The sequence below is a fragment of the Amphiprion ocellaris genome, chromosome 19 (assembly GCF_022539595.1).
Source record: "Amphiprion ocellaris isolate individual 3 ecotype Okinawa chromosome 19, ASM2253959v1, whole genome shotgun sequence".
NCBI classification, from domain to species: domain Eukaryota; kingdom Metazoa; phylum Chordata; class Actinopteri; family Pomacentridae; genus Amphiprion; species Amphiprion ocellaris.
In genome coordinates, this window is record NC_072784.1 from 24,373,967 (window position 1) to 24,397,046 (window position 23,080).

At 43.6% G+C, this 23,080-nt stretch overlaps 1 protein-coding gene across 5 annotated transcripts in view; it reads left to right on the top strand.

The window, feature by feature from the left end:
* Positions 1-23,080, top strand: part of nbr1b (NBR1 autophagy cargo receptor b) — a 184,892-nt gene that overhangs the window by 121,969 nt on the left and 39,843 nt on the right. The window lies entirely within an intron of this gene.

Here is a 23,080-nt window from a genome sequence, read left to right on the forward strand (position 1 = left end):
GAAATAACTGAAACAAATCACTTCCTATAACCATCAACAAGCTTCTTACACCTCTCAAATGAAATTTTGGACCACTCTTGTTTTGCAGACTGCTCCAGTTCTCTCAGATTTGAAGGGTGCCTTCTTGCAACAGCAACTTTGAGATCTCTCGATAGGTGTTCAATGGGATTAAATCCAGACTCATTGTTGGCCACTTCAGAACTCTCCAGTGCTTTGTCTCCAACCATTTCTTGGTGCTATTTGAATATGTTTCGGGTCATTGTCCTGTTGGAACACCCATGACCTCTGACGCAGACCCAGCTTTCTGACACTAGGTGTCACGGGACGTGAGGAATTTAGAACCCAAAGTGAGATCAATCAGAGGAGTCGGTAGGCAGATCAAAACAGAATTTATTGTATTATAATAATAATCAAACTACGGCCAGCACTCACAAGCTGGAAAGGGGTTGAGAGTCAGGCTCCAGGGGAGCGGCAGTCTGGGGGCTCATGCCCGCTGACCGGGGCAGTCTGGGGGGAAAGGTCCATGTCCTCTCTCGAAGAGGATGGCAAGGGTCCAGTTCCTCTCTCTCTCTGGAGGAAGGCAGGGGAATCCACGACCTCGGTCCGGAGGATGGCTGGGGGTGAAGCAGGCTGCTCCATCGGTCGCAGGGTTTCGCTGATACTGGCATGTCCCGGTGTCTCTCAGCGACTGAGGCAGTACGAACCCACGTCCCTTGCCGTGTGAAGCCGGTCTTTATAGCAGCTGATGGGATGAGCTGCAGGTGTGAGGCTCTCGCAGCTGCACCTAATCCGCTGATCAGCAGCTGCAGAGAGCCTCACAGACCGGCCAGGGAGTGGATGGCCGGAAGAGGGCGGGGCTAGACAAGGCCCGTGACACTAGGCCCTACATTGCGGCCAAAATATTTTGATAGTCTCCAGATTTCACGATTCCTTGCACACCGTCAAGCCAACCAGTGCCAGAGGGAGCAAAACAACCCCAAAACATCTTTGAACCTCCACCATGTTTGACTGTAGGCACTGTATTCTTTGTAGGTCTCATTCCATTTTCTGTAAACAGTAGAATTGCATGCTTTTCCAAAAAGCTCTACCCTAGTCTCATCTGTCCACAAATCGTTCTCCCAGAAGGATTAAGGCTTACACAGGTACATTTTTACAAACTCCAGTCTGGCTTTTTTATGTCTCTTTGTCAGCAGTGGGGTTCTCCTTGGTCTCCTGCCATAGCGCTTCATCTCATTCAGATGATGATGTATGGTCCGAGCTGACACTTTTGCACCCTGAGTCTGCAGGGCAACCTGAATTTGTGTGGAAGTTGACTGAGGATGTTTATCCACCATTCAAACTCCCTTGTGTTGCATTCTTTCATCAATTTTTCTCTTCCGTCCACATCCAGGGAGATCAGCCACAGTTCCATGGGTTAAAAACTTGATTATACTATGCACAGTGGACAAAGGAACTTCAGGATCTCTGGAGATGGTCTTGTGACCTTGAGATTGTTCATATTTTTCCACAATTTTGCTTCTTAAGTCCTCAGACACTTCCCAGCTCTTCTTTCTCTTCTCCATGCTTGCTGTGATGCACATAGGCACACAATACAAAAGTTGAGTCAACTTTTATACATTCTGAATGGCTTCAGGTGTGATTTCTATATTGCCACACATACTTGCCACAGGTGATCTAAAAGTTGAGTTTTTTTTTGTTTGTTTTTTTAAAATAAAATGATTTACCCACAGTTTCAAAAGGGTGCCAACAATTTTGTCTGGCCCATTTTTCGAGTTTTGTGTAAAATTGTGTCAATTTTGGCTTTTTTCTTCTGTTTTTTTTTCCAATGCACATCAAGCAAATAAACACATGACTACCACAAACATTTGTAATGGCAACAATTTCTGTGAGAAATGATGTATTTACTGGAAAATTTCCAGGGGTGCCAATACTGTCGTCCATGACTGTAATTACCCTCCTTGGATGCCTGTGATGGCAAAGCAGTCCCGTGAGCCCTAGGTGACTTCCTCAGTTCACACTTGAACTGTTTTTATGTATAGTCTCTGTTTACAGATCAGTGGTTTATATGCATCAGTCAGGGACAGAGATATATGGTCTGAGAATCCCATACAGTCCCTGACAAAAGTCTTGTTGCTTGGGTACAAGTTGACCTTAAGTGGCCCTCAAATATATTTCTAATCAATGTTTTTTTTTTTTTTTTTTTTTTTTACAAGAAATGGCTAATTTCAATCCCAACAGCTTTTGAAATAATGTTTTAATGCCAAACAAAACTGCTGAAAAGCATTCTAACGTTCACAGCTTGGTAAAGCCCACTGAGTCAGTTTTTGCAAAGACAAAAGTCTTGTCGCCTTGTCATATGATGCACCAAATCCTAGATTACAGCCTCACCTGTGATCAATAATTGATCAATCAATTAGTGGGTGTGTTTAAAAAGAACCCCAGCACACCAGACCTTCACATCAACTGCAACTTGACCTCTGACAACATGCCTAAGATTCACCCTGAGACCAAAGCGTTGATTATCAAGAGGCTGAAGACCAGATCCACTGCTGAGGTGGCTGACGTCTTCAATGTGTCTCAGCATCAAGTACAAAGAATATGAAAAAGATTTGAAGAGACTGGAGATGTTTTTGACAAGCCCAGGTCCGGCAGACCCCGCAAGACAACTGCTCGGGAGGACCGTTTGTTGGCTCAAAAATCAAAGGCCAGCCCCTTTTCCACTGCAGCAGAGCTCCACCAGGCATGGTCACCTCAAGTCCCCATGTCAACCAGAACAGTTTGTAGAATTCTGTCTCGAAATGGCCAGAAACCAGCACTAAACAAAAGGCAATAAAAAAAATGTGTGGCATTTGCCAAGGCCCACAGCCTGCTGAAAGGATGGACGCTGGAAAAGTGGCAGAAGGTGGATTTCTCAGATGAATCTTCGGTTGAATTACATCACAGCCGCCGCAAATACTGCAGGAGACCTACTGGAGCCCGCATAGATCTGAGCTTCACCCAGAAAACAGTTAAGTTTGGTGGCAGAAAAATCATGGTCTAGGGTTACATCCAGTATGGGGGTGTGCGAGAGATTTGCAGGGTGGAAGACATTATCAATAGCCTAAAATATCAAGAAATATTAGCTACCTCTTACATTCCGAACCATAAAAGGGGTCAAATTTTGCAACAGGATGGTGCTCCATCGCATACTTCGATCTCTACATCAAAGTTCCTCAAGGCGAAGAAGATCAAGGTGCTCCAGGACTGGCCAGCCCAGTCACCAGACATGAACATCATTGAGTATGTTTGGGGTAGAATGAAAGAGCAAGCATGGAAGACGAAACCAAAGAATCTTGATGAACTCTGGGAGGCATGTAAGACTGCTTTCTTTGCTATTCTTGATGACTTTATCAATAAATTGTATGAATCTGATTGCAAGTCCCCTGATAACTAATGTAACTAACTGTGATATTAAAAATATTGCACTAACTGATCATGCAGCTGTAGAACTATGTTTGAAGATGGAAACTGAACTGGGTAAAGGGTACAGATGGAGAATGAATACAGCTCTTTTACAGGATAAGTCGTTTAAAACTTGAATTGGGGAGGGTTTAAAATCATTTTTTGAAATAGATATAGGCAGCACCAAGGAAATCAAAACCATCTGGGAGGCTTCTAAAACTTATGTTAGGGGAAAATTTATAGCTTATGCCTCCAAGAAGAAGCGAGAACCTGCAAAAAATTAGTGAATTGGAGAGTGAAATTAAGTTAAAAGAAAATAAACTCTCTGAAAATTATTCAGATTCTCAGTATCAGGAACTTTGCATACTTAAATTTAAACTACACGAAATGTACAATGATAAAGTGGCTTATGCCTTGTTTCGATTAAAAACAGACTTTTATGAGGGAGGAGAGAAAACAGGGAAACTATTAGCTCGACAGGTGAAAGAAAAATACTTTTCAAATACAATTTGAGCTATAAAGCAAGGGGACAAAGTGATAACTGCAGGCAAGGATATCAATAAGGCGTTTCAAAAATTTTATGAAAAACTTTACACATCAATAATACCATGTAAAGAAAAACAGAAAGAGCAAGACATGTTCTTCTCTAAAATTGATGAGAGACATTGAGAGAGAGAGAGAGAGAGAGAGAGAGAGAGAGAGAGAGAGAGAGAGAGAGAGATATCCGAGCGGCCCTGAATGCAGCGAGAATGAGTGAAGACAAGAGCCTGTTAAGAGAAGAAGAGTTAAAAAGTGTAGCTTCTGGGTTAGTGCAACTGTATGGTATAGCCACAGTCAGTTTACAATTAAAGGCTGCAGCAATCTCAGACAAGGCCGGGCTCCTGTGTTTTGCCTTCCACAACCGCTGGTGAAGTGAAGGGGGTGAACAAGACTTGTTCTTCTCTAAAATTGATATGCCTAAGTTACTCCCTGAACAGGTGAAGAGGTTGGAGTCCCCGATAACTCAGAGTGAAATAAGAAAGGCTGTCTCATTAATGAAAACTGGGAAATCTCCTGGCTATGATGGACTTCCTGCCAAGTATTACAAAGAGTATATAGACATCCTTGCTCCAGTGCTGCAGAAGGTATATCAGGAAGCCTTTGAGCTTGGCCAGATACCACCTACTTTTAATGAAGCATTGATATCCCCAATTCCTAAAAAGGATAAAGACACAAGAAATCCATCCAGTTATCTACCTATCAGTCTGCTTAATTTGAACTGCAAAATATTAACAGAGATACTTGCATTACATCTCCAACAATTCTTGCCAAGCATCATACACCCTGATCAGGTGGGCTTCGTGAAAAACAGATCATCCTCAGATAACGTAAGAAAACTCCTGTACATAATGTGGCTTAGCCAGTTTAAAGAAGTACAGATAGCGGCTATTTCCTTAGATGTTGAGAAGGCCTTTGACAGGGTGGAGTGGAATTTCCTCTTCGCCACCCTGTCACACTTTGGGTTTGGTCCACATTTCTCGAAGTGGGTTAAGATTTTGTACAAGGAGCCTAAAGCTGCTGTGATAACTAACAGGGTTATCTCACCATTCTTTCACCTCTCTAGAGGGACCCGTCAGGGTTGCTCTCTCAGCCCGCTGTTATTCATTATTTTTTTGGAGACATTAGCTATCAGTATCAGGACAAATGGAGGCATTATGGGGGTTGAGTGCGGTGGTCAGGAACATAAATTACTGCTTCATGCAGATGACATTTTAGCAGTGGTAGCAGATCCACCTAACTCTCTACCCCATTTGATGGACACTATTAAGTCATATTCCGATCTCTCAGGTTATTCTATAAGTTACTCATATATGGTCCAAAAATTTAATTTTCAGTGGATCCCCAAGGGTATGAAATATCTAGGGATTAGATTGAGCCAGGATTTAGGAGAGCTGCCCTTACTGAACTTTAACCCAGTGTTACAAAAAATCCAGACAAGTTTAGAAAAGTGGGAGAGGTTAAAACTTACACTTTGGGGAAAGATTAACATTATAAAAATGATAATAGCCCCACAATTTAACTATGTGGCTATGATGCTACCAATCACCATACCTCCTGCAATTTTTAGAAGATATGAAGGCTTCATTAAACAGTTCTTATGGAGAGGTAAGAAGGCCAGAAATAAGCTAAGTAAACTATGTGCTCCAAAAGAGAAAGGGGGTATGGGACTAATGGACCCAACATTATATTGTTTGTCATTTGAAATGGCCAAAATAGCTAAATATTGGGAACAGGATGGAAAAGTGGTGGATTGGTTGATTATTGAGACTGAATTATCTTTACCGTTTACTCCAAAAGAGAGAATAACTCACAAAGTTGATTCAGCAAATCCAACTCTTAGTCACTCCAGAGAGGTTTGGATGGAAGCACACCGTATCCTGAAAATACCACAATATGTACAGCCCTATACATCCTTATGGAATAATCCCAGTATTTGTATTGGGAAAGCACCTGTGTACTGGAGGCGGTGGCACTCAGGTGGCATCCTTACGATAGGAGACTTGTATAAAGATGGAGTGTTTATACCATTCCCAGACTTGATCCGAAATTATAAATTGGAGGGTAGGGATAATCTTTGGAAATACCTACAAATAAAAAGCTGTATAACCTCTAAATGTAAGTTGGGGGGAGTTGTAGAAAACTTCATTTTGGACTATCTTTTCATGCCACATGGGTGCCACACAGCCTCCGAATTTTATAAACTGATTGGGAGTTCTATAAGCGGTGAGTCATCTAATGTGAAACTAATATGGCAACAAGATTTAAGACAAGAATTCACACAGGATAAATGGCTAAAAATTTTGTCGGATTGTGGAAAATATATAAAGGAGGCTCGAGGAAAGTTCATACAATATAAGATCTTGCACAGGTACTACCATACCCCATCAAGGTTGTATAGAATGAAACTGTTGAAGGACAACCTTTGCTGGAAATGCAAAACAGAGGTTGTAACTTTCCTTCACTGTATCTGGGAATGCTCTTTGGTGGCACCTTTCTGGAGTAAAGTTGTCCAAGTTCTGAGTAGCTGGTTTGGTTCAACGATCCCTCTGAGCCCAGATCTTTGTCTTCTGGGTGATAAAACTCAAGTACAGAATGCCTCAAAGAGTGCTTTTTCTGCCATTATGGTTGGTTTGATCACTGCATCTAGAATTATTTTAAGACTTTGGAAAACGGACAGAAGCCCATGTCTGAAAGACTGGGTAGATGTAATGATAGAGACAACATCTTATGAATCTATGTTGCATAGATTAAAGGGCAATACAGAAGATGGGACCACTTCCTTGGACTGTTTTTGGGCTCACATAAAAATGGACCAAGACATGGTACAGACCCCAACAGTATCAGGATCTCTTGTATAACCATATCATAATAACATTGTATTATTCCAATCACAACATACAGTGTTTTTTGTTTGTCTTGTTTTCTCTGATTGGATGCCCTGTCTGTTTATGTATCTTTTATCCTATGTTTGTAATTGTCTGTCTGGCCTGTGCAATGTATCCCAGTATTCCTTACTTTTGTTTTGTTTCGTTTTTCTACCATTATTTTTCATTTGTAATACATTGAAAAGTTAATAAAAACTTTAATGACAAAAATAAATTGTATGAATCATTGCCGAACTGCATGGATGCAGCCCTTCAAGCTCATGGAAGTCATACAAGATATTAAATATGGATCTCACAGCACCACTACTTAATTCATTGATGTTATGCAACATATTTTTGTATTTGAAGTAAATTATTTGTTCAATTTTCACATTACTCTCTGTAGGCGACAAAACTTTTGTCTTGCCAAAATCTGACCTTTCTGTGTCAATTAAATGATCAATCTTTCTTCAGTGAAGCAAATTTATTTTAGTATATTAAACATAATTTGGGAGGGTTTTAGCTTTCATATGAGCCATTTCTAAAACCAGTGGATTAATTAAAAGTCAGGTTGTAAGCTGTTGTTTCTACAAAATGGATGTGACAAGACTTTTTGTAGAACTTTCCATCAGGAAGCTCCTGAATAACATTGTGGTGTGCATTATTTGTTATTTGTACTTACGTAGTCAACGTTACTGTTTATGATTTGAGGGCGTAACTTTAAGTTGTTTACATTAAGCATTCTCGAGGCCGGTACGCTTACGCTTGTCGGTGAGTTCTGGGTTCTGGTGTTGATGTTTGTCGATTTGTAACTCTCAGCGGGATAATTATTTAATGTCATCGTTTAGTGTTTTGTGTTTTCCAGGTTTACAACCTACCACTGCCTACTACTAATTCTGACTCAAAAGGGGGTTAAGTTTGGATGACTGCAAAGTTATAGCCAGAGCTAACAAGTAGCCTACTGTATGCCTCTATTGATGTGCAGTTCGAAATAAAATGTGTTGAGTTGTGCCCGCCGTACTGGTCTTAAAACCCTTCCAGAAGGGAGTCCATCAAGCTACAATAGATAGTTTAATGGAAATCTGGACAGTTGTAAACCGCTGTCGGAGCTACGCCAGGAATTAGACGGGTCCCGAGCGGAGGATCGAACACTATGGAGGGAAGCAGCCGCTGGCAAGCCACTACAACAGAGGAGCCGAAGCCAAGAGCTAACGGGGCTGTTGGAGGAGTGGAGAATTTCCACAGTTGTGAGTAAAACTGTCTGCGTGAAAATTACGAAGCTGGTTCTGTAGCCGGTCAGCTAACGTGGAGTGAAATCGTTGAGCTAACGAACTTTGCTAAAGAAGCTGCCTAGACTGTGAACTTTGCTTGAGGCTACTGCCGACGAACCTGAGACCGTGTGTATGATACGAATACGAACCGTAGTAGCTGGTTGAGATCGTTAATGTCGGTGAAGAGTTCACATCAAATCCTTTGCCACATACTTTGCTAAAGTGACTCTTGAGGCATATTTCACCTGAAGAGAAGGATGGCAGATGATAAGCCAGACCTAGAAAGCCTAAAAAGGACACGTTCCTGTGCACAACGTTGCTTTACAGCACGGATTGGTCGCCTCAGTGTCAGCGCTAGCCGACTACGTGAAGGTGAATTATCCGTGGAGTTAGCGCGATTGAGGGACGATTATAACAAGCTCCTCGATGCCAGTAATGATTACATAAATGCACAAGGCGAGATAACAGGTGATGGTGATGAGTTACAGGATGCCCTGGCAAAGAGGGATGCCAGTGAGCAAAAGTTCTTTGAGAGCGAGAACGTGATTATGGACTTGCTGTGGACCAAGTATGCGGCACCTGACATAGATGCTCTCATTTCTCAGTTTAGGACTGCTTTTGATCAAGCTAAAGCATTCGGGAAAGGTAAGGTAGTGTCGTGGGGGCAGCAGGAGGTTGAAAGCAATAAGCTGGATAGAAAACTCCACAACCTCAAAAATACTGTGTATTCCTGGAAAGACTATAGACCACATGGAAAAGACAGGTGGACGGCCTTTTCTTCACTGAGGGAGGACAAGGAGCAACTGATAGATGAATGGAGGTTACGCCGTGAAAGTGAGCACATAGAAAAGGCAAGTTTAGGGCACAATGGTGATAGTGACAGTGGCAAAATTGAGATGGTGGAGGTTAGAGGTGTGAGAGAAGAAAATGCAGTCAGTGAGCATACGACGCCGGTGAGTGACAACCTTGCAGTTGCCGATAATGTCACTTCATCCCACCTAGTAACCTTTTCTGCCACTGTGCCCCGTTAACACTCGGTCCTCTGTTGTCACTTCACTCAGTGGTGGGCAGGGACCTGTACAGGTCACAAGGCCACCTTCATTCCTCTCCCCTGATGGGGCAAGAACTATTACCAGCACTCCCCTAGCTACCACCACCAGCAGTTGGAGACTGAGCAGGCATGTGACAACTACAATGCTCGGTGCTCCCCAACAAACATTACCACCCACCCTGCATCCACGACCATCAGATGGTGGACTTATTGTTGGCTTAGTTTTAACTCCAACTTTCGCCAGTCCACCACAACTGCAGAGCGTGCGTGTCGCTCCACCTGTTGATCTGAGCATGGGACAAGGAAGCAGCATGCCTTTTAACAGTCCTGGTGCGTATGTCGGGGGGGGGGTCTTAATTCTCAGTGGGCCAGACCTAAAATAAGACTCACACCCATAAGTTTACCGAAGTTCTCCGGAGACAGGAGAGACTATTGGCACTGGAAAGCGGAGTGGGAGAGTATTCAAGCCCAAGCAGAACCCACAGGCTCACGAGAATGCAAGAAACTTCAGTTGCTAGACAGTTTAGATGAAGTTGTGAAGAACGAACTCAGACTGTTGCAAAGATGCCAATGATATCTTTAGAGAACTAGAAAACCGCTATGGCGACGTAGCACAAACAGCGGAAGAGAATGTGTTAGAGCTACAGTCACGACCTGCCGTAAAGAACCACCAGCTAAGAGAGACATTAGAACTAATCCTAGCTGTGGAGAGGGCAGCATTTGACCTCGCAGATCTGGGGTGCGTGGATGCTATACAAAACCAACTAGTGATTCGGTCCTTAGAGAGCAAAGTTCCTGACATCATGAAGAGAGAGTGGCTCATGTTTGTAAGAAATCCAGATAACAATGTCAACCCAGGGAACCGTTTTGATAGGCTCCTGCAGTTTCTGGCTGGCCAGAAGTCGTTGCTAGTGAGATTGGAGCAGTTGCTGCCTGGCAAGCTTTGGCCTGTTAGTGCTGGGAGACTGTTACTGCGAGAACCAAGGTGACAGGAAAAGAGAAAGAAAATCATTCACTAAGACAACGGCAAGCGAAGTCAAAACACACTCTCAGCAGACACCATGTCCTGTGTGTGGTGATCAAGAACACAGGAAAAGACTGTTTCGCTGTAAGACTTTTAAGAAAGCTAATTTATCAGAAAAGAAAGCTCATGTAAAGAAAGCTAAAGCATGCTTTAAATGCCTGGATGTACATGGGGCCGACGACACTTGCACTTCAAAGTTTCTCTGTCGTAAGAAGGAGTGTAGAAAGGGCGACACCTTAGCAGACCACCATTATTTCCTCTGCCTCAGAGCATTGACAAAGAAGGATGCTGGAAAGAGAGAAAGCAAAATGGAAGAAAAGCGGGGACCTCGTGGTCCAACAGAGGAGCAGGAGGCTGTATTCGCTGAGCTGGGACTCACTCCCTACCAGTTAGAAGCTGTTCGTAAAGCATGTACCAACAAGACTACATCGAAAGCGTGTCCCAGCAAAAGCTTGATAGAACAGACCGGTTTGAGAGAGCATCCAGTCCTCATGATGCTCACGCCTGTCACGTCAAAAAGAGGAGACAGTCTTGGAGCTCTGGTTGATCTGGCATCTGACACTAATTATGTCACGCTCCAGGCTGCAGAAAACTCGGTCTGATTGGTGAACCAATCTCACTTGTTGTGTATGGTGTTGGCACAATCAAGGTAAAGGTTCACACGAAGAGATATCTTGTGACAATAAAGGTGTGGACGCCGTGGGGAACCTTGAAGTTCCACGAGATGATCTGCTACGGGATGGAAGACATTGCCAAAGTGGGTCGAACAGTAACATCAGAGCGCCTGGAACAGTTCTTTCCGGAAGCCAAGCCAGGGGAACTCGCCCGCCCAGAGAAAATTGATCTGCTAATCAGTGCTCAAGAAGGCCAGCTGGCTCCTCAGAGGCTTCAAAGAGTTGGCAACTTGGTACTATGGGATGGTCCTCTAGGCAAGATCGTGAGTGGTGTACACCCAGACCTCTTTGAGGAAGTGAATGTCACAGCGTGGCGCTCCAAGACGCACTTCGCACACTCCATGAAACCTCATGGTAGCCGTCAAAGTGGAGGAACACTTTGTGGAGGAGAATAGAAATGACTCGGAACAAGGTAGCAAAGTGGTCTGGGTGACAGCACTATGCAATAAGGAGGTTCTTGAGTGGCAAAGGTGGGATAGCATTGGAGCTGCCTGTAACCCTGCCTGTGGAGGGTGCCGTTGTGGGAAGTGTCCACCAGGAGGTAAGGAGATGTCTCTGGTGGATGAGAAGGAGTTGGAGATAATAAGAGCGGGCCTAACCTTCAAGGAGAGTGATGCTCACAGCAGTCAGTCACACTGGGACGCAAAATACCCGTGGAAGGAAGACCCAGCGTCTCTCCCCAATAACCGGAAGGCTGTGGAGGCAACGTTCCTGAGAACGGAGAAGCGCCTCATGAGAGACCCTGCGTGGAAAGAGGCATACGTGAGACAGATCCATGAGATGGTGGAAAGAGGTGCTGCCATTAAACTCACCAGGGACATGAAGGACAGCTGGAAAGGTGCCGTGTGGTGGGTGAGTCACCTGACCGCACCAAACCCCCACTCGGTAACTACGCCGGTCCGCCTTGTCTGGAACAGCAGTCAAGAGTTCCAAGGTGTGAGCATGAATAGCATCTTACGTAAAGGCCCAGACGTTCTCAATCCCATTAGAGCCGTGCTCCTCAGATTCCGGGAGGGTGAACACGCCGCCATCGGAGACATCACCAAGATGTATAATTCAGTGTGGCTGGAGGAGCGAGAAGTCCATGTGCATCAGTTCCTGTGGAGAGATTCACCAGAAGATGAGATTGAGGACTACGCTGTCGTGAGAGTGAATATGGGAGATAAACCAGCTGGATGCATAGCACAAGTAGCCATACGGGAGACCGCTAAATTGCCCCAATTTGCTGACATGAAAGAGGAAAGAAGAGTCATCGAGGAAGACTCCTACGTTGATGACCTCCTCACATCTCATAATGACCCACAACAACTAGACAAGATCCTAGAAGGAGTGGAGGGGATACTGATGGTGGCTTTCACCTCAAGCCCTGGATCCGGTCTGGTCAGAGTGGGAGGCGTGGGGAAGCGGCGTCTAGGCCAGTGACCCTGATGTTACCCAATCAACTAGGAGAGGGAGACAACAAAGCTCTGGGCATTGGCTATCTCGTTCAGGAGGACAAACTCTTTGTGATGGTCTCCGTTAATTTCTCCAAGAGAAAGAAAAAGATGAAGACTGAGGTTGACCTCACAGAAGAAGAGGTGGAAGCAAAGACACCGAACCCACTGACTCGATGTATCTTACTGAGCCAGATCGCTGGGCTGTATGACCCAATCGGTCTTGCAACACCAATCAAACAGAAAGGAGTGATTCTGGTGAGAAGAGCCTTCCAGGAAGCTGGTAAGCTTACTAAAGACACCTGGGATGAGCCTTTATCCGATGAGCTTCGGGGGAAATCAGTTGAGTTATTCAAGGAGTATGTCTGACTGGGCAGCGTCAAGTTCCACAGGAGCCTCACGCTGCCTAATTGGAGGAGTAAGCCTTGGGGGATCACATTTTCTGATGGCAGTTGCGTATCCTATGGTGCTGTTCTGTACCTTCAATGGGAGACGTCAGGCGATGTGGTCATCCGGTTGGTAGAGTCAAAGGCCAAGTTAACCCCCATCGACCAAAAAGGTGACACAGTCAAGGCTGAGGTCTGTGGAGCAGTCTTCGCCACACGCCTAAAGGGATACATCTTGAAGCATGGACGACTAGATGTGGAAAAGTGGTACCACTTCATTGACAGTCAGACGGTGTTGGGTGCCATCCAGAGGGAGAGTTACAGATTCCAAACATTCTTTGCGAACTGTATTGGAGAAATTCAAAAGGCTGGACCTATAACTGACTGGTGGTGGATCCCGGGTGAGGTCAACATCGCTGACCTAGTCACAAGGGGGTGCTCTCCTGAACTACTGGACGAGAACACTGTGTGGCAGGAAGGCCCTGAGTTCCTGTATGGCCCAGTCGATGACTGGCCCATAAAGTCAGCCTCAGAAGTAGCAGCTGATGCGAGAGCGGTGGTGAGTAAACTACAAAGAAAAGCCTTTTCAGCGGTCCTCACCAGAGCTCAGGTAAAGAAGGTTTCCAACACTGACAATCCAGGCGGCGAAGGCACAGCAGTCACAGATGGAAGTAGTGAGGCCCCACATTCCCCAGTAGGTGGGCAAGAAACAGCCTCGGTCAGGACAAAGGAGATGCTGTGGGGAGCCGCACTCGTAGATCAGGTAGATCCAACACGGTAGAGTTCCCTAGCTAGACTCTGTGGGGTAATCAGTTATGTCCGTAGAGCTTTGAGTGAGTTCTTGGCCTGCATAGGGAGAGTCCCTGCATCAGCAAAGTGGGAGGCAGTGCTGACTGTAAGTGAGCTCAAAACTGCATTCCAAGACTTATGCCTGGCAGCCCAGACAAAGGTTCCGGTGACGACACTGAATAGACTTGTCGTCACGAGGGATAAAGCCTCAGGGCTTCTGCTGTGCTACGGTAGAGTCCAGGCTGCCATGCAGGGAGAAACTGGTGTGCCCTTAGTTCCCTACGATGCATGGATTAGCACCCTCATCACGCGGGAGGCTCATGGTGCTAACCATGAGGGTGTCGCTTGCACACTCCTTCGAGTTCTAAAGCGTGGGTGGTACAGGGACCACGGGTCACCAGAAATGTTATTGACTCCTGTATGCACTGCAGAAAGACCAAAGCAAAGATGTGCGAGCAGATAATGAGTGAACTTCCTGATGTGAAAGGCATAGTACGAGATGTGAAGGTGAGGACATGTCAAAGCCACCTAGTTCTCGGTGGTCAGTCTAAGAAGAACCACGAGATAAAGGACTGCCCTTCCACCATTCTCCACAGAGATGCTAGGAGACTGGTGGTATTACTACCAGTGGAGGAGCAAGAAAAGACCCCCCCAACATGGTGTGTTTCGGTTGGTAACGGACGGGAATGGATCCCCACCATGGTGTGTTTCGGTAGAGGACCAAGACCTCCCCGCTACCATCCCCCTTGAGGGTTGGTGGTGTGTTTCGGTTAAGGATTAAGACTTCCCCACCGCCATCCTCTTCCGGGGTTGTTGGTGTGTTTCGGTGAAGGATGTTATACCGTTGTTAAGGACAGAGGGTGTTATTTATGGACATTAAGAGTCCCTTAAGCCATCCTTTAGTCACATTAAGATTGCACTTAACCAAAGATGTTATGCCACATTGTTAGTCACAGATGAAAGTTATCCTTTGCAGTTTGTTTTGCTAGTTATGGTGGCCTACTTGGATTCCAGAATCAGTAGGCCAAGTGGGAGGTGTAGAACTTTCCATCAGGAAGCTCCTGAATAACGTTGTGGTGTGCATTATTTGTTATTTGTACTTATGTAGTCAACGTTACTGTTTATGATTTGAGGGCGTAACTTTAAGTTGTTTACGTTAAGCACTCTCGAGACTGGTACGCTTGTCGGTGAGTTCTGGGTTCTGGCGTTGATGTTTGTCGATTTGTGACTGTCAGCGGGATAATTATTTAATGTCATCGTTTGGTGTTTTGTGTTTTCCAGGTTTACAACCTACCACTGTCTACTACTAATTCTGACTCAAAAGGGGGTTAAGTTTGGATGACTGCAAAGTTATAGCCGGAGCTAACGAGTAGCCTACTGTATGCCTCTATTGATGTGCAGTTCGAAATAAAATGTGTTGAGTTGTGCCCGCTGTACTGGTCTTAAAACCCTTCCAGAAGGGAGTCCATCAAGCTATGATAGATAGTTTAAAGGAAATCTGGACACTTTTGTCAGGGACTGTATGTGACAGAGAAGTGGCTTTATAGGCATCTGGAATGCTGGTGTACAACTGATCTGAGTGTTTTTTCCTCATGTCTGAAAATGTGCATTCTTGTACAATTTGGGCAGGACAGATTTTAATTCAGCTTGATTAAAATACCCTGCTACTACAACAATACTGTCCAGTTGTGCTGACAGATGTTTGTTATGTGAGTGTAGCATTAGCTTGTGATGGTACATAAACAGTTGTTTCAATGATCGATGTAAAATCTCTGAGAAAGTAGAAAGATCCACATTGCAACATCTGATACTTTATATTCGGGGAGCAGTGTGTTTCCTTATCCTTGTTGTTAGTACACCACTTACACTCCCCTCCAAAAGTATTGGAATAGTGAGGCGAAGAATTCCTTTATTTTTGCAGTAGACTGAAAACATTTGGGTCATCAAATGATGAATATGAGACAAGAGATCAACATTTCAGCTTTTATTTCCAGGTATACATCTGGATCTGATACACAACTTAGAAGATAGCACCTTTTGTATGAACCCACCCACTTTTCATGTGAGCAAAAGTATTGGAACATCAATAAGAAACCTGGTGTACTAAGTGACAGACGTTGAACTGGTAGAACCCAGGAAAACAGCGGGAGTTGATGACAGAAACATTGTGAGAGCTGTAATGAAATACCCTAAAACAACAGTTTGTGATATCAGCAACAACCTCCAGAGGGCAGGAGTGAAGGTATCACAATTTACTGTTCACCGAAGATTTCATGAATAAAAGTACAGAGGCTACACCAGAAGATGCAAACCGCTAGAGTTTGCCAGAGATGAGCCTCAAATGATTGGTTGATACATCTGTTGCTATTGGTCAAACCCTGGGCCATGAAATCCCCTCCCCCTCCTCACCCCAGTCACACACAATAATAATAATAATGCTTATTAAATAGAATTCATTTTTAATCTATATTAATCACATTCATTTTGCGTGAGCAAACAGATTCAAGAAAAAAGAGAATATATATACACTTAACATGTTTATTAAACACTTGTGCTTCAGTGGAAAGAAAACTCCTTCCTGCAGAGTGTTCATATTACTGTAAGTTGGTGGACTGTTCCGTCTTTGGGGTTTTTTTGTATTCAAAGAGAGGACCAACGTGCTGTTCAACCCAGGGGTATTCAACTCAAATTCAAAGAAGTCCAGTCAGAGAAAATGTATTAAAGCAAAGGTCCAGAAAATCTTAATGTCTAACTAGTGTGATATATGTTGATGTAACCTAATAGTTTTATTAGTGTCTGCATGTAATCAATAACTGACCGTTAAATCAAATAAATTCAGTACGGTTCAACAACATTTTGACATTTATTAATAAATAACTTTTGATGTAACTGTACATCTGAAAATAAAGTAAAAAATAATGACTGAACAACCTGAACCAACTTATATACATCTTTAACAATACCTAAATCTCAAAAATTTAGACAGTTGAGCACTTTTACATTTTTTTTCTGTCTTGTATCACTCCCCTTATACCCCTGTTGCTTAATGGGAGAACTGAGCTGTCAGTATTTTGAATCATGTTCTGAATGGTGTCACGGTCATTCTCAAACACATTTGGGGCTCATTGGTGAGTCTGGAACCATATTTAGTTTGGATTATATTCATAGTTGAGAAGCTGGCTTACAGCTGTATGTTGACGGATTTGTTAAGGATTTTCCATTGCGAGATATAGCGGCCGGCATGGCGTCACTGTAACCATGACAACAAGTGAATGCTGTTTCAGTTACCTGCATCAGTTCACTCAACCTGAGTAAATACATAACGTACGCATGTATAACACATGCCTGTGCTCATGCAAAGCAATTATTTATTTAGTTAGTTAGTACACCAGGTTTCTTTCTTTTTCAGGACATTCCAAATGGTTGTACTGGCTTTGGCCAATGCTTATGCAAAATGGCTGATTGATTTTCCATCATCTCTCAAATTCACAATTGCTTGTTTTCCACACATAGACAGCGCTCTGGTTTTCATGTTGGTTACACCTCTAACTATAGATGCAGTTTGCACAGGCAAAACCCAAATCTGAAGCGGAATGTAGACATTGAGCGCTATTTATTGTTTCAATAATCAATGTAATAGGACACACCAGAGCAACAAAACACACCTGTCAGTCACATGTTCCAATACTTTTGCTCACATGAAAAATGGGTGGGTTCATACAAAAGGTGCTCTCTTCTAAGTTGCGTATCAGATCCATATGTAAATACCTGGAAATAAAAGCTGAAATCCATTATCTCATATTCATCGTTTAATGTCAAAGCCAAATGTTTTCAGTCTACAGTAAAAATAAAGGAATTGGCCTCACTGTTCCAATACTTTTGGAGGGAAGTGTATATGTATAAAGTATTATTTTTATATTGTGGTTGCATACTGCATTTTTCAATGAATCCATTTCATGTTCTTTTCTGGGGGGTAAATATTGAAATTAATGTAATTTTTAATGTACAACAACATGTACATGTTGGAATTATACAGGAATACATTGGCAATTATACAGAATGTATAACTCCTTAAAAGCCTTTTTTTAATATTACATGTAATGAAAAACAAAAATTATAGAATTTTTTTATTGAGTATTGTCATCTTTGAATGCTGACAATGGATAATTTAAAGCTAGACAGAGTTTGTGCTTCCTTTATATGTGTAATTAACAGGGGTGAATGTAACCTACTTTCCTCAACACACATTTGGGGGTCTTAATGTCTAATGAATATATGTAAGGTGTAACAGCCGTTCACATCTATTACAGGAGTTAAATTTTGCTTCTGGGTGCATCTCTGGTTGGGCAGTCCCAGCTGTTCCCTGTCAAAGACCCTTTCGATGCAAAATTGGGAAATACTTTCACCCGAGAAAGTGGTGACAAGGAATTATCCATCACTTAATTCCTGTATAATATTTTTACATTCTGTTTGTACAACTGGTACGGCCATCATCTATCTAACAACAACAGAAATGAGTCAGAGGTAAGAAATGGAACATCTGAATACTAAGAACAGAGAATACACAATGCTAAAAGTAGGTCCATCCTAGGAAGCTGAACTGGAGGTGGTTTTCTGGCATCAAAATCACAAACCACCTGAGAACTGAGAATGTTGTCCAAGCATGTCTCCCTTCCTTAAAACCCGATGATGCTAACAGACTCAACATGCTCATTAGGAAAGCTGGCTCTATCCTAGGAGTGAAGCTGGAGTCTTTGGTGGAGGTGTCAGAGAGGATGATGTTGATAAAAGCTACTTAGTATTATGGGCATCACCTCTCATTCCCAGGCTCGTGACACATTAGAGCATCTTCAGCCATAGACTGAGATCACTGAAGTCCAACAAAAGAAGGCCACAGGACATATTTTCTACCAGTGGCTATCAAACTGTATAACTCCTGCCCCTTACACTGGAATGACAGCTTATACATCACCAACTTTGATCTGAAGATTAATATTGATATCATTTGCAATATTACTTCTCAACAGTTTGTGCACTATCACAATATCATGTGCAGATCATGCTTATATTTTATTGCTTTTCTTTTTGGCATTGTTAATGTAATTTTGTTTGTTCTGAGCAATATGTTGTTACAGCTCAAATGCAGGAAATAAGAAGGCAGGCGAGTGAACGGTTTAACAAGATTTATTTGCAGAAACACCCAGAACAAAAACAAACTACTACTGATCCGGTACTCAGAAACCAGAAGCAGAACTATGAGTACGCAAGTAGCATAACAGACTAGACTCCCCCTAAAGGGAAGGCGGACTAAGCACAAGAGCTAAGCATATAACTAAACAAAAGGTTAACCCACGTTTGTTAACACCAAGGTAGGAAAACAAAATAACCCCAGGAGAAAATATCAAGAATCCTAGACTGCAATAATCCCAAAACAAGAAGCCCACTGAACCAAGCTTTAACCTTAGCAAATAATCAAGCACAGATAATCAGTAACTACAGACTCTTATTACCTGGTGAAACTAGGGTGAGAACTTGACTGACTCTCCGAAGAACCGGATCAGGAAAACCTCATCGTCCAGTCTCAAAAGACACATTCAGTTTTTGATGTTCCAAGCCTCTTGATGGAATAATGGCATCTCAGGCAAGTAGACTGGGAGAGGCTTCCAGATATACAGAAAGGTGTCCTCGGTGGTGTGGCAGGTGTTTCCAATGGCTGGCAGCAGGTATCCTCCCTTGGAAACTCCAGAAGTCCCATTAAGACCACAGAACCACAGCCCAGAGAAGACCCACATCCAGAAACGATGACAGCAAAAGCAGGCGGGAGTCAGCATGTTAGTTAGGAGACAGTCCGGCATCTACTGAAGCATCTCCTCCAGTTTTAAGGATGCCAGCATGCCAGGTTAACGACTCCCACCTGCACTCAATGAGCTGATTAGAATCAGCAACAGCTGCAGCCAGCCTCTGTGTCACACACACACCTAGAAGGAGAGAGAGCCAGAACCGGAGGAGGGGAGAGCATTATGTCCTGATCTGATTCTGATCTTTAGGCGATCTCTGAGACAGAACTGCTCCAACACCAACATCTGAAGAGTCAACCTCTACCACAAACTGCAGTGAAGAATCCGGTTGAGTTAGGACTGGGGCAGAAATAAACCGGTTCTTCAGCTCCACAAAGGCAGCCTCAGCCTCCTGAGTCCACTGAAAATTCTTAATAGTAGAGGTTAGCGACATCAAAGGGGCAGTTACTTTATTATATTTCCTGATGAACCTATGGTAAAAGTTAGCAAAACCTAGAAATCGGTGCAATTGCTTATGGTTACTCGGCGTAGGCAAATCCCGGACAGCCGACAGTTTCTCTGGATCCATTTCCACTTGACCAGGGGAGATGATACATCCCAGGAACGACACTGTAGAGACATGGAACTCACATTTTTCAGCTTTTACAAATAGCTTGTTATGGGCAGACATTCCAGTACCATCCGCACATGTCCCACATGTTCCTCCAAGTCCTTAGAAAAAATCAAAATGTCATCCAGATAAAAACAAATCTACCAAGCATATCAAGCAATGGGATTGCAGATGGAAATTAGCTTAAAGCTAACTCTGGTGCAATACATCAAATGGAAACATTTATGTTTAATATTGTACATGATCCCTTTATAAATAAACTGATAATAATAATAATAATAATAATAATAATAATAATAATAATAATAATAATAATAATAATAATAATAATAATAATAATAACACATCATTAATCAGGTTCTGAAAAACCGCAGGCGCATTAGTCAGACCAAAAGGCATAACCAGATATTCAAAATGTCCTAAAAGGGTGTTAAAGGCAGTCTTCCACTCATCACCCTGTCGAATCCTGATCAGATGATATGCGTTTCTTAAATCCAGCTTGGTAAAGACTTGTGCTCCCTGTAGAGGTGTAAACGCAGAATTAATCAGGGGCAATGGATAAGAGTTCTTGATAGTGATATCATTGAGACCACTAAAGTCAATACAAGGTCATGAAGGCTTATCCTTTTTGTCCACAAAAAAAGTCCTGCTCCTAACGGAGATGAAGAGGGACGTATGATACTTGCTGCCAGCGAATCCCGGATGTAATTTTCCATAGCCTCCTGTTCAGGTTTTGACAGACTGTACAGTTGACTGGAGGGATATGTCGCTCCTTGACGCAGTTCAGTGGTACAGTCATAGGGCCCGATGTGGTGATAACAAAAGGGCACGGTCCTTGCTAAAGTCTGGAGCCAAATCATGATACTGTGTAGAAACGGAATCCAAATTTACCTGTTCCGGAGGAGAGGGAGCCTCAGAAGACACTGGAGTCTGAGCAGACTGAAGACATCTCTGATGACAATCGGTACTCCATGCCACAATCTCTCCCTTCTTCCAATCCAGATGCGGGCTATGAAGCTGCAACCAAGGATAACCTAAAACAGGAGGTTCAGAATGATCCAGGACACAAAAGTTTATCTTCTCACAGTGGTTTCCAGCAATCACTAAATCAACAGGCACCGTCTTACTAGAAACCTGAGCTAAACGAAGGCCATTTAAAGCCCAGGCCACTAATGGTTGGGCTAAATGGACTGTAGGAATACCTAGTTGGCAAACTAAATTGCTATGCAGCAAACACTCCTCTGCTCCTGAATCCACCAAAGCAGACACCAGGAGTGATTCAGTCCTCCAACATAAGGTGGTAAGAAGCAGAAAACATTGAGGGGAAGAAGTCAAAGTTCGGCTCACCAATATTTCTCCATTTACTGGGGAGCCGACCCTTTTGGGTGACGCCTTGGGCATACAGCAATGTAATGCCAGGTTTGCCACAATAAAGGCAACGCCGAGTAGCTCTTCTGTGCTCCTTCTCCTCCACGGATTGCTTGGCCCAACTGCATGAGTTCAGGCTCAGATAATTCAGTCCTCAGTGCTGGTTCTAGAGGACTAGCAGAGACTCCAGAAGCTCCGCTAACTCCTCAGTTCCTTTTCTCTTGACGGCACTCTCTCAGCCGGTTATCCAGTCGAATGGCCAGGTCAATACACTCATCCAAAGAAGCGGCCTCATCCCTCAGAGCTAGCTCATCTTTCAACACGTCTTGTAGGCCTTTATAAAACACACCACGGAGAGCCTCATTGTTCCATCTTATCTCTGAGGCCAGCATCCGAAACTCCATGGCATATTCAGCAACACTTTGAGTTCCTTGGGTTGTAGACAGAATTCTGTCCGCAGCGTCTCTGCCACGAACCGGATGGTCGAAAATCTTCATCTCGGCAACAAAAACAGTATAAGAGTTACATGTGGGGCTCTGCTGTCCCCACACCCCTGTTCCCCAGTCCCTAGCTGCACCAGATAACCCGATAAGAAAAGCAATTTTAGCTTGATCTGAAGCATATGACTGAGGCTGTTTGTTTTCTTAAGATCCCGTATTAGCTTTTGCAAGGCAGCAGCTATTCTTAATAGGCTGTAGTTTAAAGAGTAGAGAAACCTGGGTTAAGAACGACTGACATGATCCAAAATCCCCACTATACCGTTCAGGCAAAGGAACATGAGGTTCCTTAACCGGCACGACCTGATTTACAATAGGTGCCGGAACTACTACCGGAGCCGGAAGAGAAGAATGACGAGCTAAACGAGTCACTCGTTCAGTTAAAGTGGAGGGCTGATTGTACAATGCGGTATTACTACTAATGAGGCTGCGTAGCATCTCCTCATGTTGACCTAACGCAGAATTTTGATTAACAATAGCCTGCTCGATCGTAATACTGGCAGCTCCATCGACCACAATCTCATTCCCCGATGAGCTCATGTTGGCCGGACCGTACTATTACGGCGGGTACAGAGGGTCAAATGCAGGAAATAAGAAGGCAGGCAAGTGAACGTTTAGTAACATTTATTTGCAGAAACACCCAGAACAAAAACAATCTACTAACGATCCGGTACTCAGAAACCGGAAGCAGAACTATGAGTATGCAAGTAGCATAACAGACTAGACTCCCCCTAAAGGGAAGGCGGACTAAATGGACTCCAGAATCCTTGGAAACTCCAAAAGTCCCACAAAGACCACAGAACCACAGCCCAGGGAAGATCCAAATCCAGAAATGACAACAGCAAAAGCATGCAGGAGTCAGCATGTTAGTTAGGAGACGGTCCGGTGTCTACTGAAGCATCTCCTCCAGTTTTAAGGATGCCAGCATGCCAGGTTAACGACTCCCACTTGCACTCAATGAGCTGATTAGAATCAGCAACAGCTGCGGCCAGCCTCTGTATCACACACACCTAGAAGGAGAGAGAGTCAGAACCAGAGGAGGGGAGAGCACTATCACCTAATCACTGTGGTTCTGTGACTGTGACTTATGTAGCAAGAGAATTTTCTTTGGGGTTAAAGTTTTATCTTGTCTTGTCATATGTACGGCACAATGTGACATCCTTCTTTTGGCACTGCTAGTGAGTCATCATAAGAGAGTCCTGTATGCTGACAGAAAGTTCTGACATTGAAGATCAGACACACCATAACCTGAGCAGCAATTGAACGTTTTCTTTAACTGTAGTATTAGTCAATACTTTGATGTTATTCTATTTTAATTCAAGTTTATTTCAACT